This window comes from Pantherophis guttatus, chromosome 3 (assembly GCF_059756535.1).
Source record: "Pantherophis guttatus breed Tessera chromosome 3, ASM5975653v1, whole genome shotgun sequence".
Lineage (NCBI taxonomy): Eukaryota > Metazoa > Chordata > Lepidosauria > Squamata > Colubridae > Pantherophis > Pantherophis guttatus.
The window spans coordinates 16,736,385-16,750,702 of NC_142065.1; positions in this window are offsets into that span (position 1 = coordinate 16,736,385).

Sequence of the window (14,318 nt, forward strand, 5' to 3'; positions counted from 1 at the left end):
GTTTGTGCACACAGGTCCTCCTGCTACTATTCTTTTATGTAGTAAACGAAGATGTCTGCATTTTGCTAATGACCGGTACAGGAAAAAAGCTAAGGACAAATTAAGAGATGGAAGAAAAGATTCTCTTTCCCTTGGTTTCAGCCAACAAATCTAGAGATATAGACAGTTCAGGTGAAAAGATCACAGGCTCCTTGTAGAGTTGTTTATCAAATTCCTGAATGCCCATACTTTAAGGATTCAAAGAATGATGATCAGGCTGCCAAAGTATGAACTGGGTGTCACCACCACACCAGGTTAATTTATGTCTGCTCTGGATGCCTTTTCCAGAGCTATAAACTTCACTTTGAAAGCTGAAAAGACCTCTGTGCTGGAGGCTCAGACCTGTGTAGTCTTGCTTGTCAAATCACTCCGTGTACCAGACAAAGAAGTGGTGCAAATCAAAGGGAAAACAGAGGAAGATCACTCATGAAGAATTCTGAATGAAGTGGTCATTTGAGAAAGCGCAGAAGCCAAAGGCATCTGTAATTGCAGTATAAAGGGCTCCTGGGAAAGCCTGAAGCACCTGTATTGTAGAAGAAATTCCAGGGATCATAAATCCAGAGCTGAGGCAGTAATATTTTTAATTTCTTAAAACATTTATATCAAGTTGTGGCCAAGCATTATTCATCAGCTTTGCAACATCAGTCATTATTGCCACACATTTTCTATTCGTATGCAGACACATTTACAGGTGTGCTAACCTGTGAAGTAACTTTTCCAGAATCATGCATGCAAAGCTTTTTTTTTTTTTTATCCACGAATGAAAGCAAATATATGTGTCTCGGGATAATGTTGCAGGATCTAATCTAGGTCAGTCACCAGGACCAGGAGCAGAGGTTTAATCTTCTGAGCTTTTTGACTCATGCAGAAGTTCATCCTCAGGGAACTTCTCTCTAGCAGAATATGTGCTTTGGGCTATTCTATATGTAGTATTTATGTGGTGTCTGGTTGCATGTGGCTTTTTAGCCATGGATTGGAGTGTTGATGGCTGGCTGTAAATCATTGGCTGTTGTTTCCTTGTGCTGCCAAGTTCTCGGCTCCTAAGTACTTGATAAGCTGGTGGTAAATCAGCCTTCCTGTTGACTGATAAGGGGCCCATTTCCTAGGCCTCAATCATTTCCCTGGCTATTTTTGTCCCTACTCAGCCAACAATTGTAGTAGCTGCAAAATTGGGCATATGTCCTTGTTCATTGTAATGTGATGCTACCAATGAGTCTGGATCTCCTCATCTGACCACTCACTTGTGTTCTTGTAATCAGACGGTTAGCTTCCTCCTATGTAGCTGTCCTACACAGTTGAAGAGACAATCCTTGCAGGGGATCCAATAGATTACATTAGAAATATTTCTATTGTGAAAGTATCACTTTTTTCCCCACACTAAGCCTCAGTATAATGAGGTATAGCTACTTCTTAAATGGGGGGGAAATAGCTGAAATTCAAAGAGACAGTTATTACTTTCAATGCAAAATCAGGTGCAAACCTTTACAAAAGGAGAGGAAAAAAGACCAGGAAAAATACCAACTCCATAGTCAGTCTCATATTTCTAAATAGTCCTTTGCAGAATGGTAGAGAAAATCAGAAACCGGGGAAGTTAACATTTGCCAAATGATGTGTGGAAGGACATGACAAAGCAAGGGGTTGCTGTAATCAAGGAAATCTCAGGTGTTTGTGAAAAAAGGGTCTGAGAGAGAAGAACACGATACGCTTGCAAAAGAAAGGGGAAAATGGAGCATAAGCAGGAATAAGGATGACACAAGATACAAAAAATTCAGGTCACGAACTAAAAATGGGCAAAGAACCTCAAGGGGCTGAGAATCTCCTGAAAGTGCAAAAGGAGCCAACTGTTAATTGGTCTCTGGGGGATCAAAAGACGGATTCTTTATTGGGCACCCCAGAGAAAGCAATTCGATACCAAATAGAACTTAAAATGAAAAGGCCTAAGGTGGTTCTTTTCCTTCAGCTCTGAATGCACCAATAGAAAATATCAAACAGGAAGATTTAGAGAAGATTCAGAGAAAAGAAAGAGCTAATCTGCTTTAAAAAAAGGCCAAATAGTTAGGAAGAGGATCAAGAAGATTTCACAGGAAGTGTTTCTTAACTGGAAACATTAAATGTTTCTGCCATTTTAGAATGTGTTTGTGCCTTTGAGTCAGCGGTGAAATGCTACCGGTTCGCACCAGTTTGGGCAAACTGATAGTAATAAAAGCTACCAGTTCAGGTGAACTGGTAGTAAAAAATGCTACCGATTCGTCGGAACTGGTATTTCTGACAATCAGCTGTGCCGCGCAATTTATATTTTCTAGCGAATCTAAATCATGTGGCACAACTGCTTTCCTCCCTTTGTTGTTCAAATGACCTTCTTAAGCCTTCTTTTTCCATGCGAAGCATGAGTTTGGTGTGCACATGCACATGGACATGAAGCATGCATTTGGTGCGCACTGGGTATGCACACAAAGCGTGCATTTGTTGCACACTGCACTTGCATGCACACAGTGCATGTTTGGCACACACCGTGCATGCACGCACAGTGAACCAGTGACAAATCTCAGAGGATTTCACCACTGCTTTGAATCAGTTTTTGACTTCTGCTGACTGCCTGGATAGTTTTTTGTAATTTCCGTGGCAAGATTTCAAAAGTGGTTTGCCATTGCTGGTTGACTGGCCCAAACTCACCCAGCTGGCTTTGTCCTTAAGGTGGGACTAGAATTCCTGGTTTCCTAGTTTCTACCCTGTTCCCTTAATCACTACACTAAATGTGATCTCTATGTTGTAGTCCTAGTCAATTCGATTTTATATACCGGTACTTGGATTTCATCTTTGATATGACTGCAAGCACAGCATTTAACATCATATGTAACTTGCTCATTACAGTATCAGCTAGTTATCAGCTACAGCTCTGTCTGCATTTCGGATCTTGTGTCACCCTGAGAAATATATGGATGCGTAAAGCAGATTGGAGCAATTCTACTTTGCATAATTTGAAGTTAGTGCCCCTACTTCTCATCTACTCTCAGGAAGTGTTCAACATCCTGCTCAACATCAACTATTGCTCTTCTATTTTTCTCAGGATTGATAAGCAATGTGTTAATTTCCTTGGCTGCTTTTCAATAAGAGCAACCTAATTAGACATGATTAGTTTTCAGATTGCATTAAAGGTGATGCCCACCTGTCACAGGCTCTGGTGCCAATTAAAAAGTATAAATCATTTGAGAACTTTGCAAATAATAAAAAAAAAATAAAACCCACCAAGTCTGCTGAAATATGATATGACTGATGGTTCAACCACTCTCTCCATAGAAGAAAGATGAAAACAAGACGAAAGGTTGGGCATGCCCAACTGGAAAAAACACTGAATAACAATCATTTGGCAATGATGCTGTGTAGATTCCTTGTAAAAGGTGAGCAAACACAGGATGGGGCTTTTAACAGCATGTTTAGGGTTGAAACAATCAAAGGGTATTTTACCTGTTCAGGTACAACATGAACAAATTGTCTTTTGCCTCTAAGAAACCTCAGTAGGTTTGCTGTGTCTGAGTATCTTGTTTGCTCCAACAAACTTGACATTTCTTGGCTTAGCCAAACACCCCATCTTAATAACTGTTCAGTAGAAGAATATTTTTCAGCTTTGGAATAGATTAAACACTTTTTGTTGATTTATCCCTTTCATAGGTTATCTAGAATAGGCTATCCATCATTATGTTGTTGTTGTTGTTAGTTGCAAAGTCATGTCCGACCCATCGTGACCCCCATGGACAATGTTCCTCCAGGTCTTCCAGGCCTCTACCATCCCCTGGAGTCCATTTAAGCTCACGCCTACTGCTTCATCCATCCACCTCATTCTCTGTCGTCCCGTTCTTCTTTTGCCCTCAATCGTTCCCAGCATTAGGCTCTTCTCCAGGGAGTTCTTCCTTCTCATTAGGTGGCCAAAGTATTTGAGTTTCATCTTCAGGATCTGGCCTTCTAAAGAGCAGTCAGGGTTGATCTCTATGACCGACCAGTTTGATAATCTTTGGTATAATGATTATCCATCATTATAAGGCAATTTAAATCATCTGTGCTTTTGAAACAAGCCAACAACACTTTTACAATGTTTTGAAGATTGATAATTGAAGCAGCTACACAGTGAAAATTCCAATCTATGGTTAAGCAAATCCCACCCACTCCCCCAAGCTCTGCTTTAAAAAAAACAAAACCCAACCTTCCCTTTTCTTCAGTTCTAGAACCTTCTGTGTCATATGCTCTTATTTTAGATTTCTCCGGTTGGTATTAAGGGAGAAACTTTCTAAAGTGCCATGCAATCACCAAACTTCATTACTTGAAAGGAACATTTTGTTCCAGCACCATTTCTACTCAGCTTGCTTTCTCTGCAAATGAAGGACTATTGAAAGCATTTTTCCTAGAAATGGAATAGAATTCAGAGTATATTTTGTAAACATGATGTCATCCTTGCTAATAAGAGAAGAACGCAGTGACCGTGAGGCATAGGGCTTTACCAGATATGGGCTCAAATCTGCTCAACAATTGGATTGAGCCTCCTGACAATTAACTAATGCATTGCCTCATCCTTTCCATTGCATCCAGTCCTATCTTCCTTTAATGATAAGCATTAGAGAGTGGAGGGAGTGACATTTGTGGGTGTTTTGTTTTGTTTTTTGCCAATGGGAAATTTTGTTTGGAGCAGCAAGTAGCTCTGAAGAAATAACACTCCAGAAGATAGGCTCACGATCTAGAAGGATCTCGACAGGCTTGAACGCTGGGCCCTTTCTGATAAACTGAAATTCAGTGGTAACAAATTTAGGCAAGAAAAACCAAATGCATGTTATAGAATAGGTGGTACCTGGCTCAATTGTAGTAACTGCAAGAGGTATTCTCGTGGACAATCACTTAAATATGAGCCAGCAGTGTGCTGCGGCTGCCAAAAAAGCCAACCCAATCCTAGATTGCATTAACAGAGTTTTTTTTGTTAGTTTACTTTATTGTCATTGTACCTCGTACAATGAAATTAAATGCCATCTTCAATGTATCCCTTCAGAGGGATAGAATCAAGATCACGTGAAGTGTTAATACCACTTTATAATGCCTTGGTAAGGCCACACTTGGAATATTGTATTCAGTTTTGGTCACCACGATGTAAAAAAGATGTGGAGACTCTAGAAAGAGTGCAGAGAAGAGCAACGAAGATGATTAGGGGGACTGGAGGCTAAGACATATGAAGAAGGATTGCAGGAATTGGTTATGTCTAGTTTGATGAAAAGAAGGACTAGGGGAGACATAATAGCAGTGTTCTAGTATCTCAGGGGTTGCCACAAAGAAGAGGGAGTCAAACTATTCTCTAAAGTACCTGAGGGTAGAACAAGAAACAATGGGTGGAAATTAATCAAGGAGAGAAGCAACCTAGGACTAAGGAGAAATTTCCTGACAGTTAGAACAATTAATCAGTGGAACAACTTGCCTGCAGAAGTTGTGAATGCCCCAACACTGGAAATTTTTAAGAAGATGTTGGATAATCATTTGTCTGAAGTGGTGTAGGTTTCCTGCCTAAGCAGGGCATTGGACTAGACCTCCAGGGTCCCTTCCAACTCTATTATTCTATTCTATTCTATTCTATTCTATTCTATTCTATTCTATTCTATTCTATTCTATTCTATTCTATTCTATTCTATTCTATTCTATTCTATTCTATTCTATTCCATTCCATTCCATTCCATTCCATTCTTTCTCTATATACAAAGAATTGGACATGTCTAGTGTAATGAAAAGAAGGACCAGGGGTGACATGATAGCAATGCTCCAATATTTGAGGGGCTGCCATAAGGAAGAGGGGGTCCATCTATTCTCCAAGCACCTGAAGGCAAGAAAAGAAGCAATGGATGGAAGCTAATCTAGGAGAGAACCAATCTAGAACTAAGGAGAAATTTCCAGACAGTTAAAACAACTAATCAGTGGAACGACTTGCCTCCAGAACTTGTGAGTGCTCCAACACTGAAGGTTTTTAACAAGAGGTTGGACAACCATTTGTCCAAAATGGTAGAGTTGCTTGCTTGAGCAGGGGATTGGACTAGAAACCTCCAAGGTCCCTTCTAACTCTATTATTCTGTTATTTTGATTACATTTCATTTCAGTGGTTTGCAGGGGCAGTTTACATGGCTGTCAAAGAACTCTCCAAACTCATCTCCAAACTCCTGATTTTCTAAATAATTGGTAAAGGAATTAGAAAGAACGTATCTAGCTAAGAATGTGGTGGGAAGGTGAAAGATTTTTAGGGGCTATTTTCCAGTGTAAAACTAAAGGATAGCATGAAACACAGGGTTACTCTCCAATAACCGAATACTGAGTAGTTAAGACATTGCTGATCAGGGGCCAAAGGAAGGCATGCTCTGATTGGCTCTTACTTCTCAGTAAGAACTTGGCTGACTGAACGGCTGAACATCTGGAAGTGTTCTTGGCCTCCCTTTCCACAGTCCTGAACTATAACTGATTTTGCCATCAAATTAAAGTTAAGAAAAATTTGGCAAATAAAAACTTAAATGGAATAAATTCAAAAGTCATGGATGGAATAATTCCAGAAATATTTGAAATGGATTTTTTTTTATCTTTACAGTTACATGGTTTCCTCTTTTCCGGATACAATGGCTGATGGTTGGACTTGAAAGAAGCAGAATAAAAAGAGCATTGACGGTTTTGAACTTTGGTGTTGGAGCAGACTCCTGAGAATTATATGGATAGACAAAAAACAAGAACAAAAAACCCCAAAAGAAATAAATGGATCACCAAACAAATCAACCCAGAGTTTTAATTAACATAAACTGACAAGGCTCAAATTATCACAATATAATGGTATTTGAAAAAGACTTTGAGAAACTGGACAGGGAAATGCTGCCTAGAGAATGGGTAGATAAAAGAGAGCATAGCACACAGCTACACAATGGAAGGAATAGCCGAATGAGCAGAGCTGATCACTGTGGCAAAGACCAAGAAGCTGGCAAGTAAACCTGTCCTACAGGAACTCTTCGGATAAGGAGAGGACAGGAGATTACTCACATGCGCTCTGGATGGTTGCTCCTCATGAGGAGGCTGCAGGACCGCAATTTTCCATGGGTTTGAGTGCCAGAAGATGAAAGGACAAGCCACCATGCTCTTAACAGGACAGAGACATTTAAAGGACACTGAGTTCACTAGCCTCTCCCAAAAACTTTCAGAAATTACTATTTAACTTTCATAAGGCTAATAGATATCATTCAGAACAAGTCTGAAAAGTCACTTGGGGAGTTTACTTACTGTTCTGACCTAGACTTCCTTAGAAAGTAAACAGCACAAACTTAGTCCCAGCAAATCTCTTTAATTCATATGGCTGTAAATTACTTTCATTTAGAGTCCGCAAGGCTTGATAAACAGTCTTTCAGAGGAAGGTTATCAACACCCACCTATCTCACGTGGAATGCTGCCACAGAGCTAATTTCCAGACACAGGGCAAGGCCAAACTTGGCACAGAGTCACAAACAGCATTTTCAAATCTTGAATCAGCCAGATGAACTAATTGCTTCCTGCAAAAGCTCATGTCCCATTCACTTCTCTTTTATGTCTTACAGGAGGGGCCAATCATCTCCAAGCCTTACTCCCAAGTCAACCCTGTTTCCTTAATTGTTCCTGTCTCCTGTCAGCTCTCCGCATGTGCACATTGGGAACAGGCTCATGCCTGTTCTTCTGCCTCGCTGATGTCAGACTCCGGAGACTCCGGAGGCAGCAAAAAACTACCAGATGGCCTTAGCCCCCTCTCTGCCTCCAACTCAGAGCCATTGTCCAAGCCTTCCCCAGACTCCAGGACTGGCCCACGTTCCTCCCTAACCTCCTTACTGTCCGAATCTGCTGTCAGCTCTGCTGGCCACTGGCGGGCCACAACACCTCCATTCTTGAATAAAAGAAAAATTAGCCAACACTCTGGAAGATAGACTTAAGATACAGAAGGATCTTGATAGCTTGAACATCAGGCGCCATTTAACCAAATGAAATTCAACAGTGAAAAAAGTAAGGTTCTACATTTAGGCAAGAAAAACAAAACACACAGGTATAGAGTAGAGTAGAGTAGAGTAGAGTAGAGTAGAGTAGAGTAGAGTAGAGTAGAATAGAATAGAATAGAATAGAATAGAATAGAATAGAATAGAATAGAATAGAATAGAATAGAATAGAATAGAATAGAATAGAATTCTTTATTGGCCAAGTGTGATTGGACACACAAGGAAATTGTCTTGGTGCATATGCTCTCGGTGTACATAAAAGATACATTCATCAAGAATCATAAGGTACAACACTTAATGATAGTCATAGGGAACAAATAAGCAATCAAATCATATTAGGAAACAGTCAATATAAATTGTAAGGATACCAGCAAGAAGGTTACAGTCATACAGTCATAAGTGAGAGGAGATGGGTGAGAGGAACAATAAGAAGATTAATAGCAATGCAGACTTAATAACTAGTTTGACAGTTTTGAGGGAGTTATTTGTTTAGCAGAGTGATGGCGTTTGGGCAAAAACTGGGTATAGATGGTACCTTGCTCAACAGTAGTAACTCTGAGAGGGATCTTGGAGTCCTAGTGGACAACCGTTTAAATATGAGCCAGCAGTGTGCTGCAGCTGCCAAAAAAGCCCAACACAGTTCTAGGCTGACTTTGCTTGTCAGAAGGTCACAAAAGGGAATCACATGACCCTGGGACACAGCAACAGAGATAAATATGAATCAGTTGCCAAGCATCTGAATTTTTAATCACATGATCATGAGGATGCTGCAAAGGTCCTAACAATGAAAAATGATCGTAGGTCAACTTTGAATGGTCGAGGACTACTTGCACATACTTTTTTTTTGCAGTTAATTCTTCGCCAATGTCAAGGCTGTTGAGGAATTCGCAGAGCAACCCTTGAGTAGCAAGGGTGTGCACATGAAAGCGATTGAGAGTAGTTAGGAAATAACACAGCCAACACGCAGATACACTGAGTTGTGTTTACTTTTCAGGAAATAGTAATAAGGCACAGTCCAATAAACAGTCCAGGTCATACACAGATAAAGCAGTAGATAGTAATACAATAGTCCAGGGATAATCCAATAACAAAGTCTTCTTACCAGTTGTCGTAGTCATATACAATAAACAGTTGCAAACAGTAGCAAACAGAGATATCCGACAGCAAAAACAACACAGAACAGTAAAGAGAAATAAACCATGTTTCTAGCTCTCTCTTAAGGACATTGGCTACAGAGCTAACCAATCAGGACACAGTGTGATGCAATACAACAGTCTTAAAGCTATATTGAGGGTTTATATATTGCCAAACCCAAAAAGTTAGGTAATAACCATTTCTTAACAAAGGCGAGCAGAATTTCCATGGCTAAGCTAGGCAGTCATTCAGTGAGCATCTTCTAATTTTACAACATTTTTTTGCAATGGTTTAAGCGAATCGCTACAGTTGTTAAGTGAATCGCACGGTCATTAAATGAATCTGGCTTACCCCATTGACTTTGCTTGTTGGAAGCCACCTGGGAAGGTCACCAACGGCAATCACATGACCTCGGGATGCTCCGGTTGTAAATATGTGCCAGTTGCCAAGCAACCAAATTTTGATCACGTGATCCACAGTCACCAATGTTCCCTTTTTATGTCTGAAAAACTGAGTGGCTTCTTAAAAAAAAAAAAAAAAACAAGACTGCCAGGAGGTATTTGCACAGCACAGCTCTGCACAATTATCTATCAAAAACTGCATATGCAAAAGGAAAGACAGATCTTTGGGAAATCCAAAGCCCCCTGCAAAGGAAGCATTATTCTTCTGCATGAAAAACAGTCCTGGGTAGCACTTTAAAATAATAAAATATTGTACAATCTCTGAGGCCTGCATATCTTCATAACCTAAATTTCATTTTCTGGTATAAAATACAATCTGCTTAACATGTGTTGAAAAGCTAAATTCTTCTGTCCTGCAGAGGAACTGAATCCAGGTTCAATAAAATTCTGGCAGCGCTTTGCTCTCCAAGCTCGTTTCAATGTAGTTCCTGAACATTTCATTACCAGACTAGGTAACATCATCAGCAGGATTTTTTTTTCTCCTATTCTCCTTATCTCATACATGTCTTGTGTGACAGTGTGGTCAGTGGGTCGTGTGATTAGTTGTTCATTTGGAGCTATATTTAAATTCTGAGCTGATTGGTTCTCTTGTTGATTGATCAATTGAATGGTCTTGTCTCTTACGTAAGGGACACGGTGGCTCAGTGCCTAAGATGCTGAGCTTGTCGATCGAAAGGTCGACAGTTCAGTGGTTTGAATCCCTAGTGCCGTGTAATGGGGTGAGCTCCTGTTACTTGTCCCAGCTTCTGCCAACCTAGCAGTTTGAAAGCACGTAAAAAATGCAAGTAGAAAAATAGGGACCACCTTTGGTGGGAAGGTAACAGCGTTCCGTGCGCCTTTGGCGTTTAGTCATGCCTGCCACATGACCATGGAGAGGTCTTTGGACAGCGCTGGCTCTTCGGCTTTGAAATGGAGATGAGCACTGCCCCCTAGAGTCAGGAACGATTAGCACATATGTGGGAGGGAAACCTTTACCTTATGTATTAATATCCTGGATTGAGATCAATATGCTTGTTAATTGCTCCAGGCTTCAATAAATTCACATGTGTGGCAGATGTTGGCATGGCTAAAACCCGAGCTACAAGTCATTTCTAGCATTTCTACATAAAATTCTATTTCAAGTTAAGAGGCCTTTAAAAGCAACAGCTCTCAACCACTTGTCAGAGACAGAATTGAATGACAGGGATGGGGAAGGCAGCACAGTCTAAACTGTCCTGCTAGAGCGAGACAAACAGAACCTGTGTTGTAGAGGCAGTAGGTCCAACTTTCCTAGTGATGTGACAATGCTTGCCTATCTGTGGGCACTCCAATGTCCCTAGTGAAGACAAAACAGCTAAGGCCATTGTCAAAGGGACTCTAAGTCAGATCTGGAACATATGAAGCTTTCTGTGTGTTTTCTCGGTTTGCCCTGACATTGAACCGAGGGCTGTTCCACGCAGGTCAAAGTCTAACAATATAACTTGCAAGCTGGCTCAAAATAAGGCCTCCCAAAGAGGACATCACACACCACGTTTGGCTGCATAATGCAACTCTTTCTCTTCTCTTCCCGCCTCGCCTCTTCCCTTTTGCTTTGTCTTTGACAAAACTGCTGAAAAGCTGCCAAAATTGAGTCACTTTAGCAATTAAGATTGACCAACCCACCCCGTTAGAAATTCTGCTTCTTGGTTTACACAAGTTACTGAATTAACCCATTTGGGAAAGGTTGTACCAGGGGTGGGTTCTAAATTTTTTTACTACCGGTTCTGTGGGGGTGGCTTATTTTGTGGGTGTGGCTTGGAGGTCATGTGACTAGGTGGGTGTGGCTAGCTGGTCAGAGTCATTTCTGGAAGGTCCTCGCGCTTACGACCCAACTCATTTGTTTGCTTTTAACACTGATCAGCTGTAGGACAGCCCTTTGAAGCCCTGCGGCAAGAGTTTAAACAGTTTTTTTCCCTCTAGTCATCAGCTGGGACTCAGGAGGCAGCAATAGATTGGGGGTGGGACCAAATAAAAGGTAAGAATAACGTGGGTGGGTGGGTGGGTGGGAGGGCGAGGGGGGGAGAACCAGTTCGGTGACGTCATATCGTCACTGCTACCGGCTCAGCCGAACCGGACCAAACCGGAAGGAACCCACCACTGGGTTGTACCATATAGGGAACGGTAATGAATGAAAAATGGGTTGGGTTTTGCATCAAGGTTAATGCAATCAAGCATAGCAAGTTGTATGGATGCAGCCATCGACCTTTTTCAACCTCTATCTAACCTCAATTGGTGGCTAGCTTAGGAGTGTCAAAGGTTTCATAAAGATGTCACAGAAAATAGCATCTACTGTTGACCGTCCACTCAGAACTGATTTAGATCTCCTGGTTGGAAAGGGACTATCTTGTGAATCGACTCTTACAGGGATGTCTTTGGGAGGGGGATATAAAAAAACCCCCAAACTTTGAGATGGCAGCTACGGTCCATATGATCCTGACCCTTTTTTTCAAGTATTGTACAGTGCACAAAAAGCGGAGTAGGGCAAGATGATCAGAATAAAAGAGTTGGAATGGATCTTGGAAGGCTTCTAGTCCAACCTCTGGCTCCAACCCTATACCATTTCAGAAAACCCGTTGTCCAATCTCTTCTTAAAAACCTTCAGTGTTGGAGCACCCACAACTTCTAGAGGCAAATCATTCCACTGATTAATTGTTCTCACTGTCAGGAAATTTCTCTTTAGTTCTAGGTTGCTTCTCTCCTTCATTAGTGTCAGATAATAATCTAAAATAGTGCCACTGAACTACACTGTCTATACTGAAAGGATAGTTTTGTGTTTATACTTTCCCTCCATTTTTTAAGGGACAGAAAGGGGAGTGGCTTAGCCACCCTATAAATTAGTTACCCTATAAAATAGCTTAGCCACCCTATTCTAACAATTAGTTTCCATCCGTTGCTTCTTGTCCTGCCTTCAGGGCTTTGGAGAGTAAATTGACCCCTTTTCTTTGTGACAGCCCCTCAAATATTGGAACATTGCTACTATCCTTTAGATATTGGATCACATAGCCATGGTTCCCATTTTGACTCTTTTGAATAGAGATGGTTAATTCCTTCTTTGTCTTTGGGGAGAAAAACTCCCTCTTCAGTCATGAGCCCCTTTGGCATATGCCAAGATATAGCCATTGCTGCAGTTCTGGAACAATCCGTAGTCTGGGATAAGAATTCAGCAAGTTGATCAAGCTGGAAGAAGGAGGGGAGGAATTAGGCTTTGTTCTTTGTTGTTGCCTAATTAGGTAACCCCGCGTGAATTGAGAAGCCTAATTTTTGTATTTTCTTGCTTTGCCCTCTTTTTGTGTCAGCTTGGGAAATGTCTTGCCTCACTAACAGTACTGCAAAACTCAAAAGTCTCTAAACTTTTATGTGTCACAACTGGTTCTAATAAAGCATTACCCCACTGTAGATTATATATTTGCTGGTTTCCAAAAGAATTCTAAACCAGAATCCTTTGCATTCAGTTGGACGCCCTGAGAAGGATGAGATTTTAGTAAAAACAGTGAGAGGGGAGGAGAGGGAGGGAGAGAGACAGAGAGACAGAGAGAGAGGGGGGCGGGAGAAGACAGAGACAGAAACAGAGAGACAGAGAGACAGAGAGAGAGACACAGAGACACAGAGACAGAGACAGAGATCCCAGAGGTTAAATTGTAGGGTTCCAAAATATTAAACCAAAAGGGACTTCCATATGAATAACAGAATAACAGCATTGGAAGGGACCTTGGAGGTCTTCTATTCCAAACCCCTGCTCAAGCAGGAAACCCTATACCATTCCAGACAAATGGTTGTCCAATTTCTTCTTAAAAGCCTCCAGTGACAGGACCCCCCACAACTTCTGAAGGCAAGGCATTCCACTGGTTAATTGTTCTGTCAGGAAATTTCTCCTTAGTTCTAGATTGCTTCTTGAGTTCTTGACTTGCCTTCTGGCACTTTGGAAAATAGATTGATCCCCTCTTCTTTGTGGCAGCCACTCAAATATCATGTCACCCTTAGTCCTTCTTTTCCCTAGACTAGACAAACCCAATCCTTGCAACCGTTCTTCATATGTTTTAGCCTCCAGCCCCCTAATCATCTTTGTTGCTTTTCTCTGCACTTTTTCCAGTGTCTACATCTTTTTTATAATATGGTGATCAAAACTGGTCTGCTAATATGAAGGTGCTCCCTTGAAGAGTAAACTGTGCCTAGGGTTGAATGGATTTAACAGAAAGATGTAGGACCTCACTTCTTTAAATGTCATTATCCAGCATTTGAAAGCCCTCCTAACAATTACTGCTGAACAGAGTTCTGGGTTTCCCCTTGGCCTGGCTGCAATTCTCCTTTAGATTTATACTGGATCATTGGACTTGTAAAGCTGACTTTCCCAATAGATTATGCCTGCTTAATTTTTCCACGTTCAGTTCTTCTCAAATATTTTAGAAGCGATCTGCAAACACAATCAACGCACTCCTCAGTCCAGTCCTATGACCTGTGAGTGACTTGCATTAGATATATTTCTGAGAAATGCATTTATTTAAAAATATGAACAGACATACTGCAGCATTTAAAAGTTTGTTCAGGAGTGTAATCCATAGATATTACTCTATGAGAGTTTAGAAAAAGAGAAGCCTTCAAATAAAATTTGACTCTTAGTAAGTTTGTAAAAGCTTTAAGTTTGTCCACATCT